The following is a 14980-nucleotide window of genomic DNA, read 5'->3' as shown; positions in this document are numbered from 1 at the left end:
CTATTTAAGAGAACAAGAAAAAGAATTAACCCTTGGAAAATAAACTCTTTTTATATTCCAGAAGAAAATTTTCACACTTGCCCTTCTCAGTAAGTACTTGCCCTTCTCAGTATAAAAAGACCCAGGCTGTAACAGAGAGAAGCAGGACCTGAAAGTGAGAGAGTTAAAAGGATGAGTGATTTTAAGGGAATTAAAAACACGATAGCACACAGCGCAGTTTTGGTGACTGTTTGGCAACACTTATTAAAACTGATTGTATGGATGCTTTATTACCCAAGAAACTCTTTCATGGATATGAAATTTACCCTAAGAAATGTCACAGGGCATCAGGATTCAAAGTTCAGGACATTTATAGCAGTGTTGTTTGTAGTAGCCAAAAAACATACAAAGCCCAACCACCCAGATGTAGAGGGGATGATACAGTGCTACCCACTAATGATGGAAGACTACACAGAAAGGAAGGCAAGAAGCCTACAACACAGATGAAGCTCACAAATAGAGTGGCTTGTGGAAGGAGCTAGATCGTGGTTTAAAAAAAAAAAAAAAAAGGAGCCATGGTCTGGTCCTTGGTCGATTCCATGTATATAAAATTTAAAGACTAACCTACAAGGTTTAGGAATGCCTACTTAGGTTACCAGATATTAAAAAAGAAAAGGTATGGCAGTGATTACCAACAAAGCCAGAAGAGTGCTACCTTGAGGAGGAGACTCAGGTTTGTGTTTGGCTTCATGTGGGAGCCTCTGGAATGCATTCTGTTTTTTAACCTGAAACGTGATACACGGATTGTTCTCTTGCAATTTCTCAGGATACACATTTAGGATTATACTTTTCTTCCTGTGCATTATATGTTATTATTTTTTAAAGTTTTATAAGCCTATTAGCAGAAATACAATCTAGGTTGAAGGAAAGGGCAGGTTTGGCAAAAGAAAAATTTAGGAGATATTTATATTTTCTTATAGAATATAAAGGGAAAGACTAAGGACAAAAAAAATGAGAGATAAGAAGATGACCACGAAGGAAAAATAATGGACAGATTGAAATTTAGACAACTGATATTCCCAAAAAAGAAAAGTCCAAAATGAAACAGAAGTCTATCTTAGGTAGGAGGCCAAGTACTTTGTATGAACTGACTCACTGAATCTTCACAGTTACCCTGTGAGGTTAAATACCATTGTTAGATTCCTTAAAATAGTAGGAAAGGTCTAACTTTCCCAAGGCCTTGTGACTAACTAATAAGAAGGTAAGTGATAGAGAGGAGCCAAGAGTCACTGTTAGCAAGCTACTAAATTCAGCCCTCTTAGACACTACACCACACTGCCCCTAATTTTTCCTTCTTTGGATTAAAATATATTATGCTGTAACACTCAAAGGAGAATATAAAAAACATTTTTAAAGATTTCAAGAAAAACTTACATTTTGCTTCCAGAATTGTACATGCCCCTGCTAGAGACAGGTGTCACCCAAAAGCTCATGTGTGAGACAACACAAGAAAGTTCAGAGGTGAGCTTTTCACACATGTTGGCATGACTGGGCAGCGGCGGTGTTTGGACCATGTCCTTGGAGGTGACCAGTGCGGCTTCAGGGATGGTGCTAGCAGAGCTGTATGTCTCAGATCGAGAGGGAAATGGTACCACGGGAGATGGAACCAAAGAGAAGCTATTTAAAACAGGCCTAAAAGCTTTGATGACAGTAGGAAAAGATCCATTTCCTACCATTCATGTAGATTCACATAAAGAAAATGAGAGGTGGAACATTATGTCTAAATCACAGATGAAGAACATTAGGAAAATGTGGCATAGGGAGCAAATGAAGAGTGAATCCCGAGAGAAGAAAGAGGCAGAAGATAATTTGCGAAGAGAAAAGAACCTCGAAGAAGCAAAAAAGATTACATTAAAAATGATCCAAGTCTGCCAGAGCCACAATGTGTGGAGATTCATGCATTAGAAAGATATAGAGGCCAGAGAGTAAAGGTTTTTGGCTGGGTCCATAGGCTGCGTAGGCAATCTAATGTTCCTGGGGTTGCTGGATGGTACGGGTTATCTTCAGTGTGTCTTGTCGGATGAGTTGTGTCAGTGTTACCATGGAGTAGTTTTTTCTACGGAGAGTAGTGTTGCTGTATATGGAATGCTAAATCTTACTCCAAAGGGCAAGCAGGCTCCAGGGGGCCACGAGCTGAATTGTGACTTCTGGGGACTTATAGGGATGGCCCCTGCTGGAGGAGCAGATAACTTAATCAATGAAGTATCTGATGTCTATGTCCAGCTGAACAATAGGCATATGATGATCCGAGGAGAAAATATGTCCAAAATCCTAAAAGCACGTTCCATGATCACCAGGTGCTTCAGAGATCACTTCTTTGATAGGGGGTACTGTGAAGTTACTCCTCCAATGTTGGTGCAGACACAGGTAGAAGGTGGTGCCACGCTCTTCAAGCTTGACTGTTTCGGGGAAGAGGCATTTTTGACTCAGTCCTCTCAGTTGTACCTGGAGACCTGCCTTCCATCCTTGGGAGATGTTTTTTGTATTGCACAGTCATACAGAGCAGAACAATCCAGAACACGAAGTCACCTGGCTGAGTACACTCATGTGGAAGCTGAGTGCCCTTTCCTGACCTTTTGAGGATCTCCTGAACAGATTGGAGGACTTGGTTTGTGAAGTGGTAGATAGAGTCTTAAAATCACTGGCAGCAAGTATAGGGTATGACCTCAATCTGAACTTTAAACCCCCTAAACGGCCTTTCAAACAGATGAACTACTCTGATGCTATTGTGTGGCTAAAAGAACACAATGTAAAGAAAGAAGATGGGACTTTCTATGAATTTGGAGAAGATATCCCAGAAGCTCCTGAGAGACTGATGACAGACACCATTAATGAACCAGTCTTGCTCTGTCGATTTCCTGTGAAGATCAAGTCCTTCTACATGCAGCCATGTCCTGAGGATTCCCGCCTTACTGAATCTGTTGACGTGTTGATGCCCAATGTTGGTGAGATTGTGGGAGGCTCAATGCATATCTGGAATAGTGAAGAAATGCTGGCAGGTTATAAAAGGGAAGGGATTGACCCCACTCCTTACTGGTACACAGATCAGAGAAAATATGGTACACATCCTCATGGAGGATTCAGCTTGGGCTTAGAACGATTCCTGACTTGGATTCTGAATAGATATCACACCCGAGATATATGCTTGTACCCGCAATTTGTCCAGCTCTGTAAGCCATAACTGATACCTCCTAACGCATGAAGAAAAGATGGTCATGAAAGGAACAGACTGCCTCATTAAAAAGGAACAAAATACGGTGACCGACCATGCAACTGGGTGGCTAGAGATCGCCCGCCCGCCGGCGACAGTCCACCTGCTGCCCGTGCAACTGGGTGGCTGGAGACCACCCGCCCACCGGTGACTGGGAGCTGAAACCAACCAGAGACAGTCCAGTCCCACCCCCCCATTCAGACACCCCAGCAAGGAGCCTGGGGCCCACTATAGCAGAGAGGTGACGTCACTGGAGCTCGGCCGTTGGAATTCTTTCCCAGTGGAATCCACTTTAGCAGGCATAGTCTACCAACACAAAGGAGAGACAACAGAGATATACAAAACCAAAACAAATGTATAGAAGAGAGCAGAAACACAGCAATCAAATAGAGCTGGAAAGTAACGTGAACATCATGAAAATACAAGGGAAAAAAAGGAGTACAAACAATGCAGGACAACTTAAATCTACAGGAGGACCTAGAAGCATCAGAAACATGGATAGGGAAAGAACTCAAGGCATACCTAACTCAGATGGAAAGGAATATTAGAGAAGACATGAGACAGCAAGTCCAAGCAATGAAAGTATATTTTGAAAATGAATTAAACAAACAAATTCAAATGGCAAAGAACTAGCTTTACCAGGAGATAGTGATTTAAAAAAAATCAAACAATAATCCTAGAAATGCAGGAAACTATAAACCAAATTAAAAACTCAAACAAGAATATTACAAATAGACTAGATCAAGTAGAAGCCAGAACATCAGATAATGAAGACACAGTTTATCAACTTGAAAAGAATATAGTCAACACAGAAAAGATGCTTAAATCCCACGAGCAATCTATTCAAGAGATATGGGATGTCATTAAAAAAAAAATTTGAGAGTCATCGGGATAGAAGAGGCATAGAGAATCAAACCAAAGGAATGGACAACCTATTAAATGAAATAACTCTAGAAAACTTCCCAGAGATGAAAGATGAAATGGATTGCCAAATCCTGGAAGCCTACAGGACCCCAAACATTCAAAACTGTAATAGACCAACTCCAAGACATATAATTATGAAGATAGGCAACGTATAGAACAAGGAGAGAATATTAAAAGCTACGAGAGAAAGGAGGCAGATTACATTCAGGGGTAAACCAATTAGGTTAATGACTGATTTCTCATCATAGACTTTGAAAGCGAGAAGATCCTGGAACAATGTATTTCAAACACTGAAAAATAATGGATTCCAACCAAGAATATTGTATCCAGCAAAATTAAGCTTCAGATTTGACAACGAAATTAAAATCTTTCATGATAAACAAAAGTTAAAAGAATTGGCAGCCAGAAAACCAGCACTGCAAAGCATTTTGAGCAAAATACTACAAGAAGAGGAATTGAAAAATAGTGCCCAAAACTAACAGCGGGAGGTATCTCAGTAAAGGGGGAGGAAAATAACCAAAAAGTAAAAACTAGCCAAACTAAAATAAATAAATAAATAAACATGACTGGAAGTACAAATCATATTTCAATTGTAACCTTAAATGTTAATGGCCTAAACTCACCAATCAAGAGACATAGGCTAGTAAACTGGATCAAAAAAACAAATCCAACAATATGCTGCCTTCAGGAGACTCATATGATAGGAAAAGACTTACACAGGCTAAAGGTAAAAGGTTAGGAAAAATCATACCACTCACATGGCCCTCGGAAGCAAGCAAGAGTGGCCATACTCATATCAAATAAAATCAACTTCAAACCTAAGTTAATCAAAGGGATAAAGAAGGACACTATATACTATGTCTACCAATAAGACATAAAAATTATCAATTTGTATGCACCAAACAATGGTGCTGCAACGTTCATAAAACAAACTCTCCTCAAGTTCAAAAGTCAAATAGACTACAACACAATAATTATGGGTGACTTCAACACACCGCTCTCGTCATTAGACAGATCCTCTAGACAAAAGCTGAATAAAGAAACTATAGAGGGAGATTCCAACATGGCGGCGGGCGCGGAGAGATCAAGTCTCTGACCTCTTCAGCTGTGCGGGCATAGGGAGTCGTAAACAACCTAAATTCTGTTTGCTCAGGATCACTAGGCAATGCTGAGCTGACGTGGATCTGGGGCGAACAGTCTGGGCCTCTCAGAACACACACTTAGCCCAGATCGGCTGAATTCAAGCTCCCGTTTGCCTGCTTCCCGCAGACAAACAGCTGTGACTCAGCACTAATCCATCAGCTGAAACAACTGGTCAGCCCCTCTGATCCCACGGAGGTAAATGCCTATTTATAGGTAGTGGCCACAGGTTCGAAACGGGGCTTGGGAGAGACAGTAAGGACCCACCCGTTGCATTGGTCACCCAACAAAGGGAAACAAACTGTCGCCATTTGCAAGAGATACCACCATGGCAGAGAACTGACGTCATCAGACTGCGGTGGAGGAGATAACTTCATTGAAACCTGTGACTACAGGTGTGTAATTCCCTAGCCTTCCCTCTCCACACATCGGGGAAAACTTAAGGGCCCCTCCCAGCTCCCACAGACCGAGGGAATCAGACGTGGCGCGGGACCCGTGGCGCGGAACTACTGCTCCCACCAGAGCTGACAGCTGAGGTCTCTTGCACCAGCTACCGGGGGCGTGGCTACTGGAGGGCAAGAAATATTCGCTGAGGATTCTCAGCCCCAAGCTCTACAAACTTAGGGTCTGAGGGAAAGGCAAACTGGGAGAGTGTGCCAAATCGTCCATGAAAACAGGGCTCCTGGGAGCACCAGACCTGGCGTGTAGCCAGTATTGTGGTGAGCGGCATCCATGAGAGGGGCCTGGCTCGAGGAAAAGTGGGGGAGTGACTAGAAACAAGAGGAGGCCCTAGGCACTCAGGATTGGAGACTCTCCCAGTCTGGGAGGAGGAGCTGCTGCACAGTTATTGGTTCCCGCCTATTGACAGGAGAAACTTGGCCTGGTGGGCACAGCACCACCTACTGGAAGAGAAGTTAATCAAACTCTAAGACTGCATTTATTAGTTTTTTTTTTTCTTCTTTTCTCTCTTTTTTTTTGATTTGGGTTTTTTCTTTCATTTTCATTTTTCTTTCTTGTTATTTTTTTAATTTTTTTACAATTTTTTTTCTTCTAATTTTAATTTTAATTTTTATTCATTATTATTTTTTTTAATTTTTTTCTTTTTTTATTTCCTTTTTTTTTCTTCTTTTGTCTTTTCATTTCTTTTCAATTTTATTATCCCCCATTCCTTGAATTCCACCTGCTTACTCTCATTCTCTTTAGTGACTTCTTCCCTTCCCTTTTAATACCTTTCCTCCCAAGCATCAAATAAATTTTTAGGAGAAAACAGTAACTCAGCAGTCAAACAGAACAAGAAGTAACATGAGCAGCTTCAAAAAGCAAGGAAGAAAAGGAGTACAAACAATGCAGGACAGCCTAAATATTCAGGAGGACCTAGAGTCATCAGAAAAATGGTCATATAAAGAACTCAAGGAACACCTTAGACAGATGGAATGGAACCTTAAAGAGGATACGAGACAGCAAATTCAAGCAGTGAAAGAACACATTGAGAATGTATTACACAAACAGATAAAAAAAGAAGTTAAGCACCTTTATCAGGAGATAGAGATTATAAAAAAGAATCAAACCATAATCTTAGAAATGAAGGAAACTATAAACCAAATTAAAAACTCAATTGAGAGTATCACTAACAGAGTAGAGCAAGTAGAAGCCAGAACGTCAGATAATGAAGACAAATTATTTCATCTTGAAAAGAGTCTAGCCAACTCAGAAAGGCTGGTAAAAAATCACGAGAAAAACATCCAAGAGTTATGGGATAACATAAAAAAGCCAAACTTACGAGTCATCGGGATAGAAGAAGGTACAGAGATTCAAACCAAGGGAATGAGTAACCTGCTGAATGAAATAATTACAGAAAACTTTCCAGAAATAAAAAAGGAAACAGATATACAAATTGAAGATGCATACAGGACACCGAGCACACAAAATCACAGTAGACCAACGCCAAGACACATTGTTATGAAGATATCCAATATACAGAACAAAAAGAAAATATTAAAAGCTACAAGAGAAAGGAGAAAGATTACATTTAGGGGTAAACCAATAAGGTTAACAACGGATTTTTTATCACAGACACTGAAAGCAAGAAGGTCACGGAACAATGTATTTCAAACACTGAAAGACAATGGATGCCAACCAAGAATTCTGTATCCAGTAAAATTAAGCTTCAGGTATGACAACGAAATAAAAATATTTCATGATAAACAAAAGTTAAAAGAATTTGCAGCCAGAAAACCAGCATTGCAAAGCATTTTGAGCAAAACACTACACGAGGAAGAAATGAAAAACAATAACCAAAACCATCAGAGGGAAGTGCCTCGGTAAAGACAGAGGGCGAGGGGAAAAATAATCATGGAGAAACAAACTAAATTTTTTTTTTAAAAAAAGGATAAATAATCAAACATGGATGGAAGTACAAACCATATATCAATAGTAACTCTGAATGTTAATGGCTTAAACTCTCCAATAAAGCGACATAGGCTGGTATCATGGATTAAAAAAACAAATCTAACAATATGCTGCCTCCAGGAGACACATTTGATTGCAAAAGACATACACAGGCTGAAGGTGAAAGGATGGGAAAAAATATACCACGCACAAGTCCTCATAAGCAAGCAGGGGTGGCCATCCTCATATCGAATAAAAGCGACTTCAAGACTAAGTTAATCAAAAAGGATAAGGAAGGACATTATATACTGTTAAAAGGAACCATTCACCAACAAGACATAACAATTTTCAATATTTATGCACCAAATAATGGTGCTGCGACATTCATAAAACAAATTCTCCTCAAGTTCAAGAATCAAATAGACCACAACACAATAATTATGGGTGACTTCAACACACCTCTCTCACCATTGGACAGATCCTCCAAGCAAAAGTTGAATAAAGAAACTATAGAACTCAATACCACAATCAATAACCTAGACTTAACTGACATATATAGAATATATCAACCATCATCAAATGGATATACTTTTTTCTCAGCAGCACATGGATCCTTCTCAAAAATAGACCATATATTATGCCATAGGGCAACCCTCAGTAAATATACAGGGGTGAAGATAATACCATGCATTTTATCTGATCATAATGGAATGTAACTGGAAATCAATGATAAAAGAAGGAAGGAAAAATCCTACATCACATGGAAAGTGAACAATATGTTACTGAATGATCAATGGGTTACAGAAGACACAAAGGAGGAAATCAAAAAATTCTTAAAGATAAATGAAAATACAGACACAACATATCGGAATCTATGGGACACAATGAAAGCAGTTTTAAGAGGAAAATTCATCGCCTGGTGGTCATTCCTCAAAAAAAGAAAAAAACCAACAAATAAATGAGCTCACACTTCATCGCAAAGCCCTAGAAAAGGAAGAGCAAAACAACAGCAAATGTAGTAGAAGACAAGAAATAATTAAAATCAGAGCAGAAATCAATGAAATTGAAACAAAAGAAACTATTGAAAAAATTAACAAAACTAAAAGTTGCTTCTTCGAAAAAATAAATACGATTGACAGACCTTTAGCCATGCTAACAAAGAGAAGAAGAGAGAGAACTCAAATTACTAACATACGGGATGAAAAAGGCAATATCACAACAGATGCTACAGAAATACAGAAGACAATTAGAAATTATTTTGAAAACCTATATTCCAATAAAATAGAAGATAGTGAAGACATCGATAATATTCTTAAGTCATATTATTTTCCCAGACTGAGTCAGGAGGATACACACAATTTGAACAGACCAATATCAATGGATGAAATTGAAGAAGCCATCAAAAGACTACCAACCAAGAAAAGCCCAGGACCGGATGGGTATACAGCGGAGTTTTACAAAACCTTTAAAGAAGAATTAATACCAATACTTTTCAAGTTATTTCAGGAAATAGAAAAAGAGGGAGCTCTTCCAAATTCATTCTATGAGGCCAACATCACCCTGATTCTGAAACCAGACAAAGACACCTCAAAGAAAGAAAACTACAGACCAATATCTCTAATGAACCTAGATGCAAAAATCCTCAATAAAATTCTGGCGAATCGAATACAAAGACACATCAAAAAAATTGTGCACCATGATCAAGTAGGATTCATCCCTGGTATGCAAGGCTGGTTCAATATACGGAAATCAATAAATGTTATTCACCACATCAATAGACTTAAAGATAAGAACCATATGATCATCTCAATAGACTCAGAGAAAGCATTCGACAAAGTACAGCATCCCTTTATGTTCAAAACACTTGAAAAACTAGGGATAACAGGAACGTACCTTGACATTGTAAAAGCTATCTATGCTAAGCCTCAGGCTAGCATCATTCTGAATGGACAAAAGTTGAAGGCATTCCCTCTAAAATCTGGAACAAGACAGGGATGCCCTCTATCACCACTTCTATTCAATATAGTTCTCGAAACACTGGCCAGAGCAATTAGACAGATGAAAGAAATTAAAGGCATAAAAATAGGAAATGAATAACTTAAATTATCACTATTTGCAGATGACATGATTCTATACCTAGCAGACCCAAAAGGGTCTACAAAGAAACTACTAGAACTAATAAATGAATTCAGCAAACTGGCAGGATATAAAATCAACACGCATAAATCAAAGGCATATCTGTATGTCAGTGACAAAACTTCTGAAACGGAAATGAGGAACAACACTCCATTCACAATATCCTCCAAAAAAATAAGATACTTGGGAATCAACCTAACAAAAGAGGTGAAAGATTTATACAATGAAAACTACAGAACCCTAAAGAGAGAAGTAGAAGAAGATCTCAGAAGATGGAAAAATGTACCCTGTTCATGGATAGGCAGAACTAACATTATCAAAATGACGATATTACCAAAAGTTCTCTATAGGTTTAATGCAATGCCAATCAAAATTCCAATGGCAATTCTTGTAGAAATAGATAAAGCAATCATGAAATACATAGGGAAAAATAAAAGACCCAGAATAGCAAAAGCAATTCTAAGCAGGAAGTGTGAATCAGGCGGTATAGCGATACCAGATTTCAAACTATATTACAGAGCAATAGTGACAAAAACAGCATGGTACTGGTACCAAAACAGGCGGGTGGACCAATAGTATAGAATAGAGGACACAGAGACTAATCCTCAAAGTTACAACTCTCTTATATTTGATAAAGGGTCTAAAAGCATGCAATGGAGGAAGGATAGCATCTTCAACAAATGGTGTTGGGAAAACTGGAAATCCATATGCAACAAAATGAAACTGAATCCCTTTCTCTCGCCATGCACAAAAGTTAACTCAAAATGGATCAAGCAGCTAGATATCAAATCAGAGACTCTTCGTCTGATAGAAAAAAAATTTGGCTACGATCTACATATTGTGGGGTCGGGCTCCAAATTCCTTAATAGGACACCCATAGCCCAAGAGTTAATAACAAGAATAAACAAATGGGACTTACTTAAACTAAAAAGTTTTTTCTCAGCAAGAGAAACAATAAGAGAGGTAAATAGGGAGCCTACATCCTGGGAACAAATTTTTACTCCTCACACTTCAGATAGAGCCCTAATATCCAGAGTATACAAAGAACTCAAAAAATTAGATGATAAGATAACAAATAACCCAATCAACAAATGAACCAAGGACCTGAACAGACACTTCTCAGAGGAGGATATACAATCAATCAACAAGTACATGGAAAAATGCTCACCATGTCTAGCAGTCAGAGAAATGCAAATCAAAACCACCCCAAGATACCATCTCACTCCAGTAAGATTGGCAGCCACTATGAAGTCAAACAACAACAAGTGCTGGCGAGGATGTGGAGAAAAGGGTACACTTGTGCATTGCTGGTGGGACTGCAAATTGGTGTGGCCAATTTGGAAAGCAGTTTGGAGATTCCTGGGAAAGCTGGGAATGGAACCACCATTTGACCCTGCTATTGCCCTTCTTGGATTATTCCCTGAAGACCTTAAAAGAGCATGCTACAGGGATACTGCCACATCGATGTTCATAGCAGCACAATTCACAATAGCTAGACTGTGGAACCAACCCAGATGCCCTTCAATAGATGAATGGATAAAAAAAAAATGTGGCATTTATACACTATAGAATATTACGCAGCACTAAAAAATGACAAAATCATGGAATTTGCAGGGAAATGGATGGCAATAGAGCAGATTATGCTTAGTGAAGCTAGCCAATCCCTAAAAAACAAATACCAAATGTCTTCTTTGATATAATGAGAGCAACTATGAACAGAGTAGGGAGGAAAAGCAGGAAAAAAAAAAGATTAACTTTAAACAGAGACATGAGATGGGAGGGAAAGGGAGAGATAAGGGAAATTGCATGGAAATGAAGGGAGACCCTCATTGCTATACAAAATTACATATAAGAGGTTGTGAGGGGAATGGGAAAATAAACAAAGAGAAAAATGAATTACAGTAGATGGGGTAAAGAGAGAAGATGGGAGGGGAGGGGAGGGGGGATAGTAGGGGATAGGAAAGGTAGCAGAATACAACAGTTACTAATATGGCATTATGTAAAAATGTGGATGTATAACCGATGTGATTCTGCAATCTGCATTTGGGGTAAAAATTGGGAGTTCATAACCCACTTCAATCTAATGTATGAAATATGATATGTCAAGAGCTTTGTAATATTGTGAACAACCAATAAAAAAATAAATAGATAAAAATAAAAAAAAATTTAAAAAGACACTATAGAACTCAATAGCACAATCAATAACCTAGACTTAACCGACATATATAGAATATATCAACCGTCATCAAGTGGATACACGTTCTTCTCAGCAGCACATGGATCCTACTCAAAGATAGACCATATATTATGCCATAGGGCAACTCTTAGTAGATATAAAGGTGTGGAGACAATACCATGCACCATATCTGATCATAATGGAATGAAACTGGAAATCAATGATAAAAGAAGGAAGGGAAAATCCTATATCACATGGAAAATGAACAATATGTTACTGAATGATCAATGGGTTACAGAAGACATAAAGGAGGAGATAAAAAAATTCTTAGAGACAAATGACAATACAGACACAACATACCAGAATGTATGGGACACAATGAAAGCAGTTTTAAGAGGGAAATTCATTTCTTGGAGTTCTTTCCTCAAAAAAAGAAAAAACCAACAAATAAATGAACTCACATTACACCTCAAAAACCTAGAAAAGGAAGAGCAAAACAACAGCAAATGTAGTAGAAGACAAGAAATAATTAAAATTAGAGCAGAAATCAACGAAATTGACACAAAAAAAAACCATTGAAAAAATTGAAAAAACTAAGAGTTGGTTCTTTGAAAAAATAAATAAGTTTGACAGGCCCTTAGCCATGCTAATGAAGAGAAGAAGAGAGAGAACTCAAATTACTAACATATAGGATGAAAAAGGTTGTTGAGAGCCACAGTCAAAGGGGCCCTAGCAAACTTTCAGCTGCCAGCAAACTTCCAGCTGCCAGCTGATGATTGGCTCACAGCAGCCCCAGCAACATCTAGCTGATTGGCTCCTCTGCGGTGATGTTCATTGGGCTGTTTCCCTGCCCTTCATACTGCCGGCTGATGATTGGCTCACAGCGGCCCCAGCAACATCTAGCTGATTGGCTCCTCCACGGAGCTGCTCATTGGGCTGTTTCCCTGCCCTTTCAGACCACGGAGCTGCTCATTGGGGGACTTCTTTGGCTCTGCCCACACGACCCAGCCAAATGGCCTCAAGAGCAGGAAGATAGGGCTGGGGATGTGGCTCAAGTGGTAGCACGCTGGCCTGGCATGCGTGCAGCCCGGGGTTCGATCCTCAGCACCACATACCAACAAAGATGTTGTGTCCGCCGAGAACTAAAAAAAAAATAAACATTAAAAAAAATTCTCTCTCTCTCTCCTCTCTCACTCTCTCTTTAAAAAAAGAAAGAGCAGGAGGATATTGGGAGGTGGTGAGGTTTGTGTGGGGGTGAGAGGCTTATGGGAAGCAGGTGGTGGCAGTTGGGCTCTGAGGGTTTTTTCCTGAGGAGCTGTTTTGTTTGGCGTTTGTAGTTCTAAAAATAAAGTTCTTTTCTTTTGACAAGTGGCTCCTGAATTGTGCCCAGCCAGACTGCGGCAAAAGGCAATATCAGAACAGACACTACAGAAATACAGAAGATAATTAGAAAGTATTTTGAAACCCTATATTCCAATAAAATAGAAGATAGTGAAGATATCGATAAATTTCTTAAGTCATACGTATGATCTGCTCAGATTGAGTCAGGAAGACACATACAATTTAAACAGACCAGTAACAAAGGAAGAAATAGAAGAAGCCATCAAAAGACTACCAACCAAAAAAAGCCCTGGACCAGATGGGTATACAGCGGAGTTCTACAAAACCTTCAAAGAAGAATTAATACCAATACTTTTCAAGCTATTTCAAGAAATAGAAAAAGAAGGAGTTCTTCCAAATTCATTCTATGAGGCCAACATCACCCTGATCCCGAAACCAGACAAAAACACTTCAAAGAAAGAAAACTACAGACCAATATCTCTAATGAACTTGGATGCAAAAATTCTCAATAAAATCCTGGCAAATCGAATACAAAGGCATATCAAAAAAATTGTGCATCATGATCAAGTAGGATTCATCCCTGGGATGCAAGGCTGGTTCAATATACGGAAATCAATAAATGTAATCCACCACATCAATAGACTTAAAGACAAGAACCATATGATCATCTCGATAGATGCAGAAAAAGCATTCAACAAAGTACAGCATCCCTTTATGTTAAAAACACTAGAAAAACTAGGGATAACAGGAACTTACCTCAACATGGTAAAAGCTATATATGCTAAACCTCAGGCTAGCATCATCCTAAATGGAGAAAAACTGAAGGCATTTCCTCTAAAATCTGGAACAAGACAGGGATGCCCTCTATCACCACTTCTATTCAATTTAGTTCTTGAAATACTAGCCAGAGCAATTAGACAGACAAAAGAAATTAAAGGCATAAAAATAGGAAAAGAAGAACTTAAATTATTGCTATTTGCGGATGACATGATAATATATTTAACAGACCCAAAAGGGTCTACAAAGAAACTGCTAAGAGTTAATAAATGAATTCAGCAAAGTGGCAGGATATAAAATTAACACGCATAAATCAAAGGCATTTCTGTATATCAGTAACAAAACTTCTGAAACGGAAATGAGGAAAAACACTCCATTCACAATATCCTCCAAAAAAATAAGATACTTGGGAATCAACCTAACAAAAGAGGTGAAAGATTTATACAATGAAAACTACAGAACCCTAAAGAGAGAGATAGAAGAAGATCTTGGAAGATGGAAAAATTTACCCTGTTCATGGATAGGTAGAACTAACATCATCAAAATGGCGATATTACCCAAAGTTCTCTACAGGTTTAATGTGATGCCAATCAAAATCCCAAGGGCATTTCTTGTAGAAATAGATAAAGCAATCATGAAATTCATATGGAAAAACAAAAGACTCAGAATATCAAAAGCAATTCTAAGCAGGAAGTGTGAATCTGGAGGTATAGCAATACCAGAGTTCAAACTGTACTATAGAGCAATAGTGACAAAAACAGCATGGTACTGGTACCAAAACAGGTGGGTGGACCAATGGTAAAGAATAGAGGACACAGAAACCAATCCACAAAAGTACAACTTATATT

The 14980-nt window shown here is 38.7% G+C and overlaps 1 pseudogene; it reads left to right on the top strand.

Annotated features, from left to right (window-relative positions):
* The first annotated feature begins 1551 nt into the window (after nucleotides 1-1551).
* LOC101972558 (asparagine--tRNA ligase, cytoplasmic pseudogene) lies at nucleotides 1552-3293 on the top strand (annotated as a pseudogene).
* Nucleotides 3294-14980: the final 11687 nt, after the last annotated feature.

The sequence above is a fragment of the Ictidomys tridecemlineatus genome, chromosome 5, assembly GCF_052094955.1.
Source record: "Ictidomys tridecemlineatus isolate mIctTri1 chromosome 5, mIctTri1.hap1, whole genome shotgun sequence".
NCBI lineage: Eukaryota > Metazoa > Chordata > Mammalia > Rodentia > Sciuridae > Ictidomys > Ictidomys tridecemlineatus.
This window is presented reverse-complemented; position numbering and strand designations above follow the sequence as displayed.